Source organism: Odocoileus virginianus, chromosome 16 (assembly GCF_023699985.2).
Source record: "Odocoileus virginianus isolate 20LAN1187 ecotype Illinois chromosome 16, Ovbor_1.2, whole genome shotgun sequence".
Taxonomy (NCBI): domain Eukaryota; kingdom Metazoa; phylum Chordata; class Mammalia; order Artiodactyla; family Cervidae; genus Odocoileus; species Odocoileus virginianus.
Genome location: NC_069689.1, coordinates 27,621,075 through 27,640,287, shown reverse-complemented (window position 1 = coordinate 27,640,287; position 19,213 = coordinate 27,621,075). Strand labels below are relative to the sequence as shown.

The 19,213-nt window shown below is 42.6% G+C and overlaps 1 long non-coding RNA gene across 1 annotated transcript; it reads right to left on the bottom strand.

Moving 5' to 3' along the window:
- Positions 1–2,180: 2,180 nt before the first annotated feature.
- LOC110152786 (uncharacterized) lies at positions 2,181–5,249 on the bottom strand. The gene is made up of 3 exons (XR_002318491.2): positions 4,992–5,249; positions 2,790–2,873; positions 2,181–2,497 (listed from the first exon to the last, which is right to left on the bottom strand). It is a non-coding gene; the product is annotated as an uncharacterized lncRNA (long non-coding RNA).
- Positions 5,250–19,213: the final 13,964 nt, after the last annotated feature.

Genomic DNA, 19,213 nt, shown 5'->3' with positions numbered 1-19,213 from the left:
TTTTTTCTTCATGAGTCTGGCTAAAGGGTTATCAATATTGTTTATCTTTTCAAAGAACCAGTTTTTAGTTCTGTTGATTTTTGCTATAAATGCATATTTTTGGTCTCTATTTCATTTATTACTGCTCTTATCTTTATGATTTCTTTCCTTCTTACTTCAGCTTTTGTTTGCTCTTCTTTCTCCAGTTGCTTGAGGTGTAAAGTCAGGCTGCTTCAAGGCCCAAGAAACAAAGTGGGACAGGGAGCTGGCATGAGTGGACCTCTGGCATTTTTGTTGTAGAACCAGCATGGTTCAGACCTGAGAGGGCTGGGTGGGAGGGTGGGGGAGCCGGTGGTGGAATGTGCATCTTTTAGCAGCTGGTGTGTTTTGCAGATTTGGGAGCCTGGGGATAGTCCTGGGACAAGAACACCATCCTCTCAGAAAGTGCCAGTAGTGGGGCAGAATCTGTGCTCATGTGGAGGGAACAGGTACAGACTTCCCATCTCCAAGAGAGAGGAGCCCAGGGCATCTCAGGAGCACCTGGTTGGGGTGAGGGGCTGTCCCTGCAGGTGCGGACAATGGGCAAGTGAACTCTGAGTGATTGCTATTGATGTGGTTCTTACCAAAGGTTGGTGAGCCCTGGGGACATGTTGGGTCTCACTGGGACCCACACTGAGAATAGTAATGTATAATTTAACAAGGAGACACCTTACGTGCAGGAGATAGGATCATTTAAAGATTGAGACCAGAACAACAAAAATGAGCTTATTCATACAAATGTAACTTAATCCTTACCTTTTTTAAGCTTCTTATTGTGCCTTGTTACTTGATGGGACTTGGTTTGGCAGCGTCCTGGGTGTTTAAGAGGTTATATTTTCAGAAAATAAGGACTTTTTTTTTTCCTACTTGAATGTTTCAAAATGCTTTCACGGTATGCGAAGAAAGCCACTTGATTAAAGCGTTTGCAGTTTACATTAAATCCTTTTCTTCTTTGCAAAGAATTCAAGGTCCTGGCACAAACTAAAAGGGTTAAACTACACCTGGCCCTTTCATTGTGTTGTTTCACAAGCAGCGAATATTCTGAGTAAAGTCCAAAATGTGAGTCTTCATGCGGGTATTTGGTAATTTCTGCCCTCCACACTTCTCTGCACCGTGTCCCACCCCATGCATCTCACGATGCAAACATGTTACTCATTTATTAAGCACTGCGTGGTGATGAAGCAAATTAGTGCTTTTGTCACACCTCCATTAGTAGAAGAGGGAGAAAACCTGTAGAGACTAAACTTTGGCTCATTCATCTGTTCTTGGTTACCTCCCCCGTTCCTGCAAAACCCAGGGACCAGAAGCTGCCTGTAAAGCTCCTGCGCTCTTCTGCTCCTGGGCGGGGGTGTTTGAGATGCAAATAGAAGGGGCTGGTTCTTTAAACACACAAAAGCCATATATACATCGAGTGAAGATGAGCCCATCCTAAGCCACACGCTATTATTTTTCTTGCTTTGAGTGTCATTACCGCAGGCTTCTGCCTCGCTCCCATTTGTCATCCTCAAATAAACAGCTCCCACGGGAGACGGAAGCGGTGCGGCACCCTCCCCCCACTCCCCCACGCCCTAGCAGCTCGGCTTATTTTGACAGATTGCTCCATTAAAGCAAGTCTGTTTACTTAAAAACAGACAGCCAGGCTTCCTTCCATAAACGCCAGCGAGAGAGGGACAGAGCTGTCCCTTGTTCTCAGCCCGGCTACTCTGCGCATTGTTTCAGGCTCTCTGCATTTCGGACCGGAGGCTGGAGGCTGGGTGACCAACGCGGCCGCCTTTCGCAGGAGTCCTTCCTGGCCGCTGCCCTGCGGGGGGGTTGCCTCATCCTGGCTCCACAGCAGGGGCCAATGTTATTTTTTGGCAGGGATGCAAAGCAAACGGAGATGCGGAAGGAAAAGTTTGGCAGAGCATGTTACACAGGTCCAGTTCAACAACCGCCTAATCAGAATTTATGTTTTGCTCATTCGTTTTATCTTTCACAATATGCTTTAAGGTAGCGTTAGCCCAAGTCATTCACTCATTCATCAAGTAATTCACTCATTCATCAAGTAATTCACTCATTCATCAAGTAATTCTGGAGTGCCGACCCGGTGTGCCAGGCACCAGACTCGACAGTGAGGAAACGGCATGGGAAGAAGCAAGATAAAAATCTTCACTCTTTAAAAATACATTTAAAAAAATTTATTTTTATTTTTGTCTGTGCTTGGTCTTCCCTGCTACCTGAGGGCTTTCTCTGGTTGCAGGGAGCCAGGCTCTCTGTTGTGGCGCAGGGGCTTCTCACTGTGGATGGTTTCGTTGACAGCAAGCAGGCTCTAGGCCAGGCAGGCTTCAGTAGCTGTGGCTCACCAGCTTAGTTGCTCTGAAGCCTGTGGAATGTTTCCCAACCAGGTATCAAACCTGTGTCCCCTGCATGGGCAGGCAGATTCTAAACCACTGGACCACCAGGGAAATCCAAAAATCGTGGCTGTTTTGGAAGCAATATTCTGTTGGAAGAGGCAGAAAAAAAAAAAAAAAAGCATATTTGGCACAATGTGGTTAAACATAAAATTACAGGTTTCCACATATTTCATAAATCGAGTTTGAAATAACTAACAATAGCATATGATTTTACAGTTTATAATTTTTTTTTGCATGTCAGGTTAAATCATAGGCAATTTCATAAGTTTAAACTTCCATGTCATCTCATCTGATTTTGATAACTCTGTGGTATTATTCTTAATCTTATTTACAAATGATGAAAGCGTGGATTATGTAAGCCAGAGATCATAGACTCACCTCAAACTCGGGTCTCAGGCAGAACAGCAAGGAGAGCAAAACCAAAACCATGGATCCAGTGAGTTGCCATTATTTAAAATAACACTGGAAAAACAAAAACTCAAGGTTGATGGTTGTTCTGGCAGCTCTCGTGTGGAGAGGGATTCAAGGGGTTTCATAAATGTCGCTGTTGTCACTTTTCCCCAGTCCTTTTAAACTTTGCCTCTTAAAGTGACACATGCTCAAGGAAAGCCTGGGACTGGAATGTGGTACAGCATACACGTCCTGGCTGACAGTGAGATGTGGTCAAAAGACCACAATGTTTAAAAGCCCCATACCAGACTGAGTTAAATCTGTGACTAAAGCCAGAGACTACGGTTAATGAGAGAGAACTTGGGGTAATCTGGGTGCTGCCAACTCTAGAAATGAGAAGCCAAAAGTTCCCTTCTTATTCCAGGCAAAGTTCTGCACTTCGGAGAAACTGCTGGGAGTAGAATCCAAACTATGAATAGAAATAATGATGAAAAAGGAATGAGAAGTTCTGATGAAAACGGGAGAGGGGAAACAGAGAAAGTATGTCTCAGAAAGCTCAAGGTTGTATATTGATGTTTATCTCTTCAAAAATAACGCCAGAGGGAATCCTACCGCTATGAAATTAGAAAAGCTATCCATTCAACCTTCCTTACTAAAACCTCTGAAAAATGAGCAGCAGAAAAAGATTGGGAGTGAATCAATACAGAGTTATTAAAAGCAGGGAAATAAATAGAATAACGTCCCTACTCAATGAAAGATAATATAGAAAAATATTCCCACAAAGCAGATGATAATTGTAAACTAATATTTCAAAAAAAAAAAGCTAAAAGAAATGGGTAGAAATTATGAGAGAACAACAGGAATCAGAATTAGGGAAACTCAGGAGACATTGGAGAAAGTGACATTTAAATGTGAAACAACAGGATTCACAAAAGAAGTAAAGATAAAAGAAAAAATTTCAGAGCTAGAGAAACTAGGAGGAAAACAAACAAAAAAATAACCACCATGGATATTGCTTAGAGAAACAGGAGAGGGGAAAGGGAAAAATTTTTTAAATCAAGCAGAAATGAAGAAAAGGAATTTGAGACTGATAGGATTAGCAAAGAAGATCCAATATACAGGTGGTAGGTATCCTCAAAGAAGAAAATCAAAGAAGTAGAGTACAGCAAATGCTAAAGTTTATAATTCAAGAAAGCTTTCCTGAAACCAAAGATGATTTCAAGCCTCAGATTAAAAGCAAAAATTAGGGAAACTGACCTCTAAAAAGTCAACCTTGATACATAGTCTAGTAGGCATATGGGACTTGAAGGAAAGGAAAAAATCTTCAAGGTATCCAAGACTAAAAGACAATTCATGTGTTAGGGAAAGGAAATAAATTTTCATCAGGTGGTTTGAAAGCAATGTGTTGTGCCAGAAAAACAATGAACTAACAATTAGAATACTGAAGGAAGGAAAATGTAAGCTAAGGAGTTTATATCCAGCCAAACAAAATACAGAGTTCAGACCTGCTGTCACGACCAGGTCAAAAATGAGGAAGCAATGGTTCTGTGAGTTCTTCTTGAGGAATCTACTAGAGAATGTGTTTTAGACAACCACAGTGACTAAAGAGGCATTGACACAGGGGTATTGGTTGTTACTGGATGGATGATATGGTCCACTAAAATGAAGAAATACAAAAAGAAGAATGGATGGGATCCAGGAAGCAGGATCTAATACCAAAATGTGGAACAGAACAATCTGACAAATTCTCTGTGGAACTGTCTTCAGAATTCGGAAGGGACATTTTATAGAGGTCCTGGGGTATGCTTAGTCAGATGGTCAAAGTAAAGTAAGTAAAGTAAAAAAAAAAGGACAGTTATTAATTCTGGAATAAATAGAAGGTTGTTCAGTTCAGTTACTCAGTTGTGTCCAACTCTGCGACCCCATGGACCGCTGCACACCAGGCTTCCCTGTCCCTTGTCAAATTCTGGAGTTTACTCAAATGCTCAGAGGGTTCAAACAAACCTTGTGTGCACCAGGACCCAGAGACCCACAGAGACTAAGAATTGTGTTTGAGTGTCTCCCGTGGAGATATGGGTCAGCTGTGGACTGCCACAGGGGCAAGGGCTCTGGGTGCAGCAGATGTGGATATGACATAAGCCCTCTTGGAGGAGGTCGCCATTAACCCCACATAGAGCTGCCAGAACTTACAGAGGACTGAGGAACAGACTCTTGGAGGGCACAAACAACCTTGTGTGCACCAGGACTCAGGAGAAAGGAGCAGTGACCCCACAAGAGACTGATCCAGACTTGCCCGTAAGAGTCCAGGAGTCTCCAGCAGAGGCGTGGGTCGGCAGTGGCCTGCTGCAGGGCTGGGGGCACTGAGCGTAGCAGTGCCTGCATGGGACATTTTGAAGGAGGTCGCCATTATCTTCATTACCTCCACCATAGTTTGGCCCCAGGCAAATAACAGGGAGGGAACTCAGCTCCACCCATCAATAGAAAATTGGATTAAAGATTTACTGAACAGACCCGCCCATCAGAACAAGACCCAATTTCCCAGTCAGTCTCTCCCATCAGGAAGCTTCCATAAGCCTCTCATCCTTCTCCATCAGAGGGCAGACAGACTGAAAACCACAGTCACGGGAAACTAACCAATCTGATCACATGGACCACAGCCTTGTCTAACTCAATGAAACTATGAGCCATGCTGTGTAGGGCCACCCAAGACGGACGGGTCGTGGTGGAGAGTTCTGACAAAATGTGGTCCAGTGGAGAAGGGAATGGCAAACCACTTCAGTATTCTTGCCTTGAGAATGCGATGAACGGTATGAAAAGGCAAAAAGGCAGGACACGGAAAGATGAACTCAGGTCAGTAGGTGCCCAATAGGCTACTGGAGATCAGTGGAGAAATAACTCCAGAAAGAATGAAGAAGTTTGTACAAGAAACTAAGTGTAACCACAGTATATTATTTGACATAGTATGTTACCTAAATAATATTTATAGTCATAATAAAAACAGTGATTATGTTACCAACACTTTCGAGTCTGGCCCTAACAAGGATCCTCCTGCAAGGGGTCATTAGAGCCAATGGAATGAGACCAGGTTTGATTCAGAAGCAAAGGAAAGCTTTATTTTTTCCTAAGAGAACGGAGGTGGCTCAGCAGGTAGAGAATCGGCCTGCCAGTGCAGAGGAGGTAAGGGTTCCATCCCTGGGTTGGAAAAGATCCCCTGAAGGAAACGGCAACTGGCTCCAGTATTCTTGCCTGGAAAATTCCACGGACACAGAGGAAGCCTGGTGGGCTACTGTCCTTGGGGTTGCAAAGAGTCGGAGACACCGCGCGCGCACGCACAGAACAGGAAGAGAATGGAGAGGCCTGTGTTGGGGCTCTGGAGGGCATGCTCTCCCCATAGGCCCGAGGTGGGGCTGCTCAGCTGCCTTCTCCGCAGGCGCCAGGAATGGGGCGGAGCTCTCCTGGGTCTGGGGCAGGCGTCCGCTCAGGCTTTAGATCACAGCGCAGGCGCAGCATCTCTGCAGACGACCTGCCGCCGCCATCTTGAACTGAGTGCTGTGGCTGGTCCTCGGCAGGCGTTTGGCTGTGTCAGTTGCCGCCTGCGGACTTGGGAACTCTGGTTTGAAAGGCCTGGATGTGAGGCCTCTGTGTGGCCCTCTATGAACAGGTGAAACGAATCGCAAAGGAAAAGAAAAAGGTTAGCCTGTGTTTTATTACCCGGATTCTACTTTTAATTTCCCAGGAATTGCTAATGGTCTTTCTTTGCTGATGACAAATGTAGATATGATTCAAAAAATAAGACAGATTATTTTTTGAGAATAATGAAGGGAAGAGATGGTGTGATTGAACTAGTATCTAATCTGCCAGAGTAAAAAGCCAATAGTATAGCAGTGCTCAGTCATGTCCGACTCTTGGTGACCCCATGGACTGTAGCCCGCCAGGCTCCTCTGTCCATGGGATTTTCCAGGCAAGAACACTGGAGTGGATTGCCAGTTCCTTCTCCAGGGGATCTCCCCAACCCAGGGATCGAACCAGAGTAACCTGCGTTGGCAGGTGGATTCTTTACTACTAGAGCCACCTGGGAACCCCAGCTGGATCAAGTAACAGGATTATATCATATATTATGTGGAAATATGGAGGCAAGTTGGAGAAGAAATGAATTCCAAGACATTGCTTCTGAGGTAAAGGATGAGGAGGATAAGAGGAAGAGAGACTTGTTTTGGTTATAAGTCTTTTAGTCCTGTTTACGTTTTAACTATTTGCATGCAATTTTTAACAGAGTAAAGAACAAAACAAAACAAAAAAACCTCCACAGCCACCAAGGAACCCCAACTTTCAGAGCAAACTTAAGCCTTGTTGGGCTTCACCCAGCAGAGGGACCAGCCACCTCACCATGGGCTCTGTCCTCCCTCCGACTCCCCACTCCTTTCCTATAGAATAGGGATCCTTCCAGTTTTCTCAAACCCAGAACCAGGTGCACTGATCATAGGATGTGAAGGTTGAAAATGCCAATTAGAGATCACTCTTTTCATTTTTTCCCTGATTTACCGCGGAGGGAATCAAGGGAATCAAGGCTGTTGGTGAGAGAGTGGCTGGCCCAAAGGCACTGCTCCCCTTTCCTGTCTGAACTGGAGTTTGGGTCTCCCGACCAGGTGCCACTGCTACAGTGTTCCCTCCTTCCAGTTAATTCTGGCCTGTGTGAACATCCTCTCCTTGCTGCTGATTTTATCAGCGTCTTGCTTTTCCAGTTGCTCTCTTACCTCTGTTCTGTTTTGAGCTCAATTAGGTTTACTTTCAGGGGTGTTTGGGCTCTTGTGGGGGTGGGAGGAGTCCTGAAGAATTTACCCTGCCCTCTGCTGCCCTCTGCTGGCTACAGATGGTGTTTACTGTTCGCCCTTTAGATCTAAGTTCCACCAGCCTCATAATGAAATAGTTATTTTTAGCACTTTGGGCTAGCTCAGTGAAGAAAATCTTTTCTTTCAGGGAAATAATGTGCCCTCTGACCTGTGCCAATCTGTGTTGCCCAGTCCAGTTGTTATAAGCTGCCTTAGTTCTTTAACTGTGATCTTTGAACTAATAGTGTACACATTACCTAGGAGATTGTTAGAAATGCAGAATCTTGGACCTCACTGAATATTTACTGAAGAAGAATCTGCAGTTTAATCTGAAGTGATTCATGTGCACATGAACCCTGGAGAAGCACTGCTCTAGATCAAACTCAACTAGTCTTCAGGAAAGAACTGAGATCAATCTTGTGTTGGTGCAGTGCCTACTAAGTTGCTTCATGTTCATGAGTCATGTTCAACCTCAGTTTGCTTCATGAGTCATGTTTGACTCTTTGTGATCCCATGGACTCTAGCCCACCAGGCTCCTCTGTCCATGGAATTCTCCAGGCAACAATACTGGAGTGGGTTACCACTTCCTTCTCCAGGGGATCTTCCCGATCTAGGGATCGAACCCACATTTCCTGTATCTCCTGTATTGGCAAGTGGATTCTTTACCATTAGTGCCACCGAGATAAATCTTACTACTTGGTAATTATCTCTGATCACTCTAATACCTGTTCCAGTCTTGTTGCCTGGTAATAATCAATTCTTGTCCAGATACATTTTTCTGCTCTGTTTGTGCCAGGACAACTGCCTACAATAACAGGAGAAAGTAGCATAATTTGAGTTTTAAGCTTTAAAATTCACTGAATTAAAATTAGTCCATTAAATCAAATGGTAGAAAGGCATAGCACATGGATTGTGCTACAGTATTTTAATCCTTCTGCATATTTTCTCCTTTCCTCTCACTGTTATTAATAAAAATGTCATATTTTGGCTTTGAAGATAGACTAAAATTATTCAACAAGTTTTTAAAAGCTCTATCTTGTTTATAATTTATAAAATCTCTGTGTATAGCTGAATGGGTACTTAGGAAACATTAATCTGGGGGAGTTTTCAGAATGCCAGAAACAGAACATGTTATTAACTGAAGTCTCTCCCATGTTCTCCTGCACAACTTCATTTGTTCACAGGCATTCAGTCAGCAGACATTTAGCTGACATTTAGCGAGCACTCACTATGAGTCTGACACTGTGTTGGTGCTGAGACTTTATGGCAGGTATGGTTCTTGCTTTCATGGATCTTCCAGTCTAAGTCAAGCTATTAAAGACATTGCTGCTGCTGCTGCTAAGTCACGTTAGTCGTGTCTGACTCTGTGTGACCCCATAGGCGGCAGCCCATCAGGTTCCCCTGTCCCTGGGATTCTCCAGGCAAGAACACTGGAGTGGGTTGCCATTTCCTTCTCCAATGCATGAAAGTGAAAAGTGAAAGTGAAGTTGCTCAGTTGAGTCTGACTCTTCACGACCCCATGGACCGCAGCCCACCAGGCTCCTCTGCCCATGGGATTTTCCAGGCAGGAGTACTGGAGTGGGGTGCCATTGCCTTCTCTGATTAAAGACTTTAGGATTTAATAAAGTTGTATCAAGTGCTAAAAGAGAAAGTTAGGGTGATGGAAGCTAGGTTGGTTGGTGTCCATGAAATGAATGACACTTAATGGATATTGGAGTTGGTGAAGAGTAGAGGTAAGAGCATTTTGGGCAGACAAGTTCCTGAGAGGAGCAGGAGCAGGGTGGGAGCACTAGGAAGGTGACCATGGCTCCAGCACAAGGATGGAGGGAAAGTCTCCCCAGAGGGGACCTGTGAAGTATATGCAGGTCAAATCTGCAGGGTTTCATCGGACCTGGAACTTAGTTGGGGATTTATCATTAGAACAATGGGAGACACTGGGGAGTTAAACTCAGGGGAATCACATGATATGATCTTTTTGTTCTCCCCAGCGTGCTGTTGTTTATATAGGCTGAAGCTGACCTTGGATCTCTGGGCCATGGCACCATTTTGGGGAGGACACGTCTTTGGGTTGAGTGTAGGTGCTGCGTCCTTGGGATGGCTCATCACGCTCTTTCCTTCTCTGTATCTGAATGTGTGATAACTCTCTCAGGGAGTAACCTGCTCTGACCCAGGTTCTAGGATAGACATACCCACTACATCCAGTGAGATGGGCAGGAGACCCAGTCTCCTCCTCCACACTCTTCCTGTACCCTGTGTCTATCTGTTTCTGTCAACTTCCTGAAATAGGTCCTTGCTTTTTCTCTCCTAGCCAGCTCCCTGCTCCAAGGTGTCGTAGCCTCTCTGAAGTTTTTTTCCCCATGATATATTCTGACTCCATATGAAGTGATGCTTTTTCTTTGAAAATAAGCCTCCAGTGTTTCAAGGTTAAGGATGTCTTTCTTTAGGCTTAAAGCAGGCACTGATATCAGTTCATCCCTGGATAGAATCACTGGAAAGGGAAATTCAAAAAAAACAGAGCTCTACTTTGGCAGGAAGTGTCTCAGAAGAGTGATTTTGCTCAAAAAGATTTCCTTTCGGAGGAAGTACTTACACTGTTCTAGAAGGAGCAGGTGGATTGTTTAGAACCTCTGAAAACGTAGTAGGAGGCATTTATAATTTTATAGCTTTCAGCAGAGTAAGAAGAAAGATACTTTTGTACTGGAATATAATTGCTTTACAAAGTTGTATTAGTGATAATGTTAGTCTATTATTGAAAAATTATTGAATGAAATATACTGTCTAAGGTTTCTTAACAGAACTATCTATTTTACATAAATCATATTTCATACAGTACTTTAAAAAATTTATTTATTTATTTTTTGGCTGTGCTGGGTCTTCCTTGCTGCATAGGTTTTTCTCTAGTTGTGGCGAGCAGACTGCTCATTGCAGTGGCTTCTCTTGTTGTGGAACATGGGTCCTAGGGTATATGGACTCAGGAGTTGTGGCTCTAGAGCATGGGCTTAATAGTAGTGGCACGTGGGCTTAGTTGTTCCATGGCACATGGAATCTTCCCAGACCAGAGATCAAACCTGTGTCTCCTGCATTGGCAGGTGGATTCTTTACCATAAAGTCACCAGGGAACATATAGTACTTAATGTCTGTCTTTGTCGTAAGCTCCATGGACAGTCAAGCCCATGGACCATATTAACTGACTGCTTGAGTTCACAGCTGAGGGTAGCAGATGTAGTCTTCAGAAATGTCCCAGGAAGCCCAGAAAAACCAGTCTTAGTGCAAAAACCAAAGTGGGTATGTGGTTTTGAAAAGAAGTTTCTCTAAACCCACACTGAGCACTGCCCTGGCCACACTAGCACTGATTGCATTGGGCTGAAGCCAAGAATCTGATTTTGCAGTCTTAGTGTGTTACCAGTATTTCAAAGGAAGCTATAAAATCCTCAGTCCTGGCCAGTTGTACACTGATTGGAATATTTCTATTTGTGCCAACATAAGCACATGCCATATAACCCACTGAGGGATTCTGTAGCAAAATCATACAATAACGGGTTGCAATGCCAAGAATTCTGAGCATCCACTGGGTGTCCAGGCTCTTCTAGAACTTTGTATGAGCCTTCTTTGCAGGTAGAGTTTGAGGGTGATTTACCCCTCTGCCAAAGCCTATTCAAGTCACATTCTAGGAAATAAAAAATGCCACTTCCCAGGGAGCTGTCATTTCTCTCCCTGTTTGCTCTTTCCCCATCAGTCTTCCTTGAACAAGACCAGCAAACACAGGAGCGGGAGTGTGGATCCAAACCACGTCCTGAGGATCAGCATTTACCAGATGAAGTTCAAGAAGGGAGACCAGTATTTAGGTGCCATCAAAATCAGTAAGGGCATGTCTAGTGGAACCAAAATGTCCGTGCAGCAGACATCTAAGGGCTGTCACACTTTCACTTCTCGGGAAAGATAATAAATCCAATAAAATGTGTGATTTTCTTTAGATGGTCTGGATGATTCTTTTCTGTGTGGTTTCTCTCTGTGCCTTTTGTGTGTGTGTGTGTGTGTGTGTGTTGTTTTGGGTTTCTGTGTACAAGAGAAAAATGTGTTTTTATTATGACTGGTGGTAAAGGTCAAGCAGGCTGGAGGTCTTTGCCTTTCCTTCAGTCGTCTCTTCTTTACTGCAAAGTATTTATGGTGGGGGCAGGAGTTTTGCAGAATGAACAAAATTGGGTGAGCTTAAAAAGAAAACCAGGGACAAAGAAAGTGGCTACATTGTGTGTGTTTAAAATGTCCTATTTTCTGAAGAGGTGCATATAACAAACTAACCTCTGAGAGTCACATTCACATGTTCATTCATTAAATGCCCAGAGCTGGAAAAAATGTGCAGAATTACTTGGCCTATTTCTCACTCTACCCTTGTTCTGGTTGGGCTTAGGAACTTAGACTGTTCAGTGAAGGAGGAAAGAAAGGGAAGTGAGAGAGAGGATCATATTTAGAATGACAGCATTAAATTTGAAGAGACTAAGTAAACTTAAGTGCAAATAAAAGCTCAAGAATGAAAATGACAGCAGTTTTAGAAAAATAAAGAAATGTAAAATTCTGTATATCTCAGTATGTAATCTATGAAATTTATATCTGGTTAGTCATTAAACTTCCCTTGTGGCTCAGCTGGTAAAGATTCCGCCTGCAATGCAGGGACCTGGGTTCGATCCCTGGGTTGGGAAGATCCCCTGGAGAAGGGAAAGGCTACCCACTCCCATATTCTGGCCTGGAGTATTCCATGGCTGTATAGCTGTAACGTCCATGGGGTCACAAAGAGTTGTACAAGTGAGCGACTTTCACTTTCAGTCATTAAACGGAGCACAGAGCCACATCTATGTCACAGAAGTCCTCAGGAACACTTCTGTGTGTGGAACTGAAAAACCATCCTAGAGAGTTTCCCAAAACAAAATTGTCTCCCAAGATAACAAATATTTACCTTCAGGGGACTTAACCTGTCAGGCCAGTGGTTAAGATGTTGGTTTTCAGTGCAAAGGCTGTGGGTTTGATCTCTGGTTGGGGAACTAAAATCCCACATGCTACGCATTGGGGCTTTACCTTCAGAAAAGTGAAGGCTAGCAGGTCCTCATCAGTTGCTCCCTTGCTAAAAAAAAAAAAAAAAAAATTCATCATCTGGCATCAGCCAATTTTGTAATGCCTAAATCTGATATTTATTAAATGTGTACCTGGTATTGAATAGCTATAAACTTAAATGTGGCACATCTTGCCCAGGAAGAGTTTACATTCTAGTCAAAGAAATAAAATACATACATATTTGGTAAATAATTAAGGGATAGGACAGGATATGATGAAGTCTCATTGTGGTACAAGTGAATAATAGTGACATTTATTAAGCACCTACTGTGTATGACAGAGGATGAGATGGTTGGATGGCATCACCGAGTCAATGGACATGAGTTTGAACAAACTTTGGGTGATAGTGAAGGACATGGAAGCCTGGTGTGCTGCAGTCCATGGGGTTGCAAAGAGTCGGACATGACTGAGTGACTGAACAACAAATGGACTAGATTCTGTACTGGTTACTCTATATCTGTTAACTCATTTATCCTTGTAGCAATTCTCTGGGTGGGTAGGAGCAGTTATTATCTTCATTTTCAGAAAAGGCAATGGGAACACAGATTTCCACCATCACCAGACTTTTAAGTGACTGAACTAAGGAAATTCACAGTGTGGGTCCTATGCTCCCCCTCTAACCTCTGAGATTTTCTGCCTCCCAAAGTGAGAAGGAAGGAGAACAAGGGCCAGCACCATCTGGGTAGATTTTTGGTAAAAGCAGGGTCCAGAAATACTAGCAGGCTCATGTGAGTTGCCAGAAACAGGCTGGAAGGATCTTCCAGCTAGGGGAACAGCGTGAACATGGGCCGGTGCCAGGCAGACTATGTGGAGGGACAGTGAGAAGCCATGCTCAACTTGGAAGCCAATGTATTTCTTCGGAAAAAGAAGGGACTCAGGGGGACAGTTCACTTCTAGCTCAGTCACTTGTTTGATCAACTTCTCGAAGGAGCAGTTTCTTCATCTGTCTAATGGAAGGGAATCAGTCCTCTCATCACTATTGGTAATAACTAACATCTCTACTATAATATCTCTGTTACTAACAACTCATCTCTAATATCTCTATTACTACAATATCTCTGTTGGTAATAGAGATATTGTACACATAGTCTCTAGTACAGAAACTGTCACATTATAGGTACACAATAAAAGTAAGCTATTGTATTATTTTAAAAGCTGTGTTAGCAGAAGTGGGAACAAGATACAGAGACAGGATTGGATGGTGGAAGGCTTTCCAAACAGACATGTCATAGTAGCAACTTGGGAAGTGAGATCACAAGTTTTCGTGTTTTTCAAACAGGATTAGGGACCCACTAATGGGAAGTGACCAATTAGAGTGGGCAGCAATGAGTTTGCTTTATTTTTGGATGAAATAGACCATGGATTGATATTTCACAGAGCACCAAGGGTATTTAGGAATTGTTTTGTAATTCTCTTGATTTGGTTTATGTGTATTTTTGTGTATTTATGTGTGCATGCTCAGGGTCACAATATCAAAATTATTTTGTACTGTGGGTTGAGCTTAAAAAAAAGGGTTTAAAAGCCACTGCTTAAGGTGGTGCCTTCCTCTGCTCATTCCAGATGTCCTGATAGATAATAGCTTGCCAACAAGACCCAGAGCAATTTCGAAATGCTTGACACTGTAGTTGAGCGTAGATTTCAGTCCTCGGCAGAATGAGACTACGTGGAGAGTTTATCTTGGCTTTACCCCGTGTGGCTGCAGACACTGAACTGGCCAAACAATGTGAGGAGAGAGGAGTTCCTTGGTAAGAGTCACACTTTACTGCTTTTGACCTCAAGAAGCGATGTGGTGAAACTTGTTCTGAACCTGGCTAACAACTTTTATGAGTCTTTTGGAAAATTTGTGTCAGTCGCAAACCTCCTAAAGAAAAAAAAAAACAAACCCGTGGGAAATGATCATTCTTACAGAAGTACTGTTTTCAATTTTGTTAAAAATATTTTTTTTCCAAAATGTGTTTTTTCCCTCACCAGCAGTACCTTCTCACCTGACCACTTGATAGGTTGGGTCAGTGAGGAAATCCCACAGACCCAACTCCGTGGACACGAGCAAACTCAGGGAGATAGTGAAGGATGGGGACGCCTGGCCAGCTGTAGTCCACGGAGTTGCCAGGAGTCAGACACGACTGAGCAACTGCTGATCAACTGAACGACCACAAGAGGCAAGGGCGGGTTCTTCTTAAGTTTCTGTCAATGGCAGTCTTAAAAACAGCAGTGACCAAAAACCAGGTAAAGGGTGGAAAGCTCCAGGCAGGGGGGAGTGTAAAAGATGGTTAATGATTACTAGTTAACGATGTCAGCCTAAAAGAATGCTGTCCTAAATAGCTTCACAACTGAGATTCCTCTCTGCTTCCTACCACACAGGATGTCTTTCTGTCCCCACAGCCCCAGTGTGCCCCGCCCTGACCTCTCTAAGGGTGGCAGGGACTTTGACCCAGCTTCTTACTAATGCCTCCCTGAAGTTATGTTTCTGTGCTGAAAGGAGAAATTATTCTTGTCTTCCAATTATTCTTGCACTCCAGGAAGTCACTCTGGCATCTTCCCTCTAGTTTCATTTTCCTACCTTGCTGCTGTGCTTGTCCATCAAAGACTATTCCCTTTTCCTCCAGTGCAGTGCCTTGAGACATTGCCCCCACATCCTGTGTCTTTACTTTATAATATATATTCTTCCCTAGGGCTCTCTAGTAATTATTTTGACCCTAGAATTTTCTGGAGGAGAGTGAATATCTCTCAAGCTCCACTTCTACCTACCTAACTGATCCTATTCTTCTTTTGCTTAAGGCCAGGAAATTGCCTCTTCACAGTTTATCTCTTGACAGTCTTTTTTTCCCCACTAAAATTATGCAAAACAACTCTGCTTCTAGAACAACTTGCTACTTCCTGAATGTCTAACCTCCCTTCCCCTTCTGAGATATTTTCTAATACTTCTTGTTTAAACAGCAGAAATGTAGACTGGATTCCCAAGACTCCAGCTACACCCACTGATGTCACAAGAGAAAAGGACAGTAAAGGACATGAGATGCTAAATTCTCTAATGACCTGGGTTCCAAGAAGTCTGAACATTTTCAGGTATCTGTTGGGTTTGGCCAACAAGTTCATTTGGGTTTTTCTGAAAAACTCAGATGAACTCATTGGCTGACCCAATACTTAGCTATTTGACATTAGCCACTTTCTTTTGCATTTCGTGATCATGAAATCATTTTGTGTGAGTGGTGGTATGAGGTGAAACATTCCTTGGTGAAAGATATTTATCTTCTAACTTCTCTAAATATTGATTTGTTGCACATTCAAAATATTTTGACTCCCTGATTTGAAGATGATAAGAAAACAACATGTGATTTTCTCCAATCTGTATATTTTCATAAAAGGAGTACAACCTATGAGAATAACATACTGTAAAGCTAGAAAATAACAGAATGAAACTGTCATCTTTCTCTTCTACTATTGTGGTTTTAAACCAGGAGAAATGAGAGGATTTGACGTCCTTCTGAGGGATTTCTCACTCTTTTCTCACAGCCACTGCTGGAGTCCTTCTCTCTGGATTTATTATCATATCCACCATCACTTATTGAATGTCCAAGGGGGCCCATGTCCTGCTAGGGACTCTATATATTCATCCCAACAAATTGAAAGATAGAGATTACTTATCAACATTTTTCTAATGAGGAGAAGCTCAGAGAGGTTAAATGGCCTCTTTTGTGCCAAGAGCTAGCTTGTAAGCCAAGGAGTAGAACGTAGCTCAGCACCTTGGTCTTCAAAGCCAGGACCTTACCCATCATTTATGAATGCTTACTTTGCCACTTTTGCATTTTCAGTATCTAAAATCTGCACTGTCCAGGATTGTAACCACTAGCCACCTGTGGTGTCTATTACATACTTCAAATGTGGCTAGTCCAAAATGAGATGGTGTATTTCACAAACCTAGTATGTAAAATGGATGTATTGTCTCATTAATAATTTTTAAATTATAGATTACATATTGAAATGCTAGCAGTTTATGTATATTGGGCTAAATATAGTTTATTATTACTGTTTTAAGCATATTATTATGCTTAAATAATAAGTTCACTTATTTCTTTTAAGCTTTATGAAAATTTAAAATTACATTCATAGCTTGCGTTACATTTCTGTCAGACAAAGTTGATCTCAGTGGAAGCTGAGAGAATCGATAACGTTTCCTGTCCTCCATGCTTCCTCATCACAGAGCTGGCTTTGTTGCTGACGGTTGTGTGCCAGGCTGGTGAATGTGGCGGGGGCTACTCCTCTGCACCTGCAGGGGAGTGAAGTTCGTTCTCTGCTCAGGGACTCTGAGCCCTTTAATGGTCCCTGCCAAGGTTCACTCCTTCAACTCAAGGTCAGCAGGATGTGTTGGCTCACACACAGATGTCCCATTTTCTTGGTTGGCTGTGTGCCAGGCTGTCTGTCTGCTACTGTTTTACACTGCCTCTCAGTCACCAAAGTCAACATTACCTTGTTCCCTGCAGATCGTTGGGAGACAGTCCATTGGGAGCTTTTGGCTTTAAAAGGCTAAAGGTCTGTGAGTCTTTAGAAATGGTTCCAGAAGTCCCAGGTGAACACTGTGGTTTGGGTAAAGATGGAAATATTTTCTATTACCCATCCAAATTGCACACAGACATCTGACCCACCCTACCATGCATCCTAATTACTCACTGGCTTGACTGAAAGTTGACATCATACATGTTGTCTTACATATTTTGAGTACAATTTTCAGACCCTCAAACAAATTCTCTGTTATGACTTTCTTTGAATGACGAGTAAAGAAGAAAATTTAAAAGTAATGTGTTATTTTACTGATCAAATTGGTGGCTACCTGTGTCAAATCTTTTTTTTTTTTTAAATTTAAACCAAATGAAACTCTCATCATATGTACTTAATCCATTCCATTGGACATTTATTTATTCATTCATTAATATAGCATTCACTGTGTGGTAGGTACCCAGATGATACATGTTCCTTCCCCTCAAAGTACTCTTGAAGACACACCAGCAGAAGGAATCAATATTAGCCTGAATGTAGATTTGTGTTGGGCGGGGTGGGGGTGGGTGGTATCAACAGAGTGCTTTTGGAGTTTAGTGGGGAAGGACTTTTGCTCCAGAATGACTAGGGGAAACCTTAACAAAAGGAGATATAATTTGGGCTGAATTTTGAGAGATCAAGAGTTCAAGAAAAAAACAAAACAATCTTTCAGTAAAGGAGAGAGGTTGATGTCTGAGTAGGTGGGAGCAGGAGCTGAGGTCAGGAAGGTAGGTGGGGTCAATTTACATTCAGCTCTTCAGTGGTAGGCTGAGGAGTGTCTCCATCTCTTAATCTCCTCATGTTTCTCCATAAATGATGTTAGGGAAAACAAAGTAAGCAAATGTTAAGAAACATGTACCAATGAAATAACAAAATGTAAATAAAAGCTATCCCACTAGGGGAAATACTAATTAAAATAAGAAAACAAGAACAGATGACATAGCAGAGTAATAACTGTTTATGAGCTTCCTTGTGGTCAAATGGAAAAGGAAGTTAAGGTTGGTGTAATTATTACTGTCTGCAAGGAAAAAGCTTTTCCTGCCCCCAAATTTAAAAAGACATTTTTGACCTGGGCTGAATTTAGTGTCTAGAAAAGTCCTCAATTGCATAGATTTATTTCTAGTGTCCCTCATAAAATCAGAGGGAAACCACCCTGTCGATTGGTGCTTTTCAAGGTGAAGTGTGCTCAGTCACCTGAGGAGCTTCTCAAAATGTAGGTCCTGAATCAGTAAGTCTGGGGCTGGCCTGATATCCTGCATTTGTAATAAGCTTCTACTGCTGCTGCTGCCATCCGCAGAGTACAGTGTGAGTAGGATCAGCTACTGTAAAAGTGTAAGAAAGCAGAGAATTATAAAAAAAAAATCATGCATATGATACTCATTTTATTATAAGGAAAGGTGCAGTTTCTGAGATGTATTTTGATGTAGAGCCTGGGCTTTTACAATCCGATCTGAAGGAGGAATGCTTCTACATTTCTACATTTTTGGATATCTCCGCCCCCTCCACCTTTTTTAACAGTTATCTGATACCAATTTTTAGCACCTAATTTTCTGATGTATCTGAATTAATCAACCAAGTGTTCATAGGAACAACTAATCTCTTTTCACCTACCTTTTGATTACTTTGTATAATACAAATCATGAATTATAACAACAAAATTAAATAGTATAAATAGGTTTGAGAAAAAAACACAACTGAATCTAGGCAAGTAAATAACCGGGGAAGACAAATGCATGGATTTGTTAGCTGCTGGTATTCAGCTGGCCCTGGGCTTTCCTCAGTTCATTTTCAGAGAGAATCAGGAACAGCTGTTAACCACCTAGCCAGATAAGTGGAGGTCAGCTCAAGTGACTTCAGGAAAGCAGAGGCCAAGAATTCAGTTCTCAGATAATCAGGCTGGAGAGAATATATAAAGGCCTGGATGGGCAGCGTGTCCTCCAACAA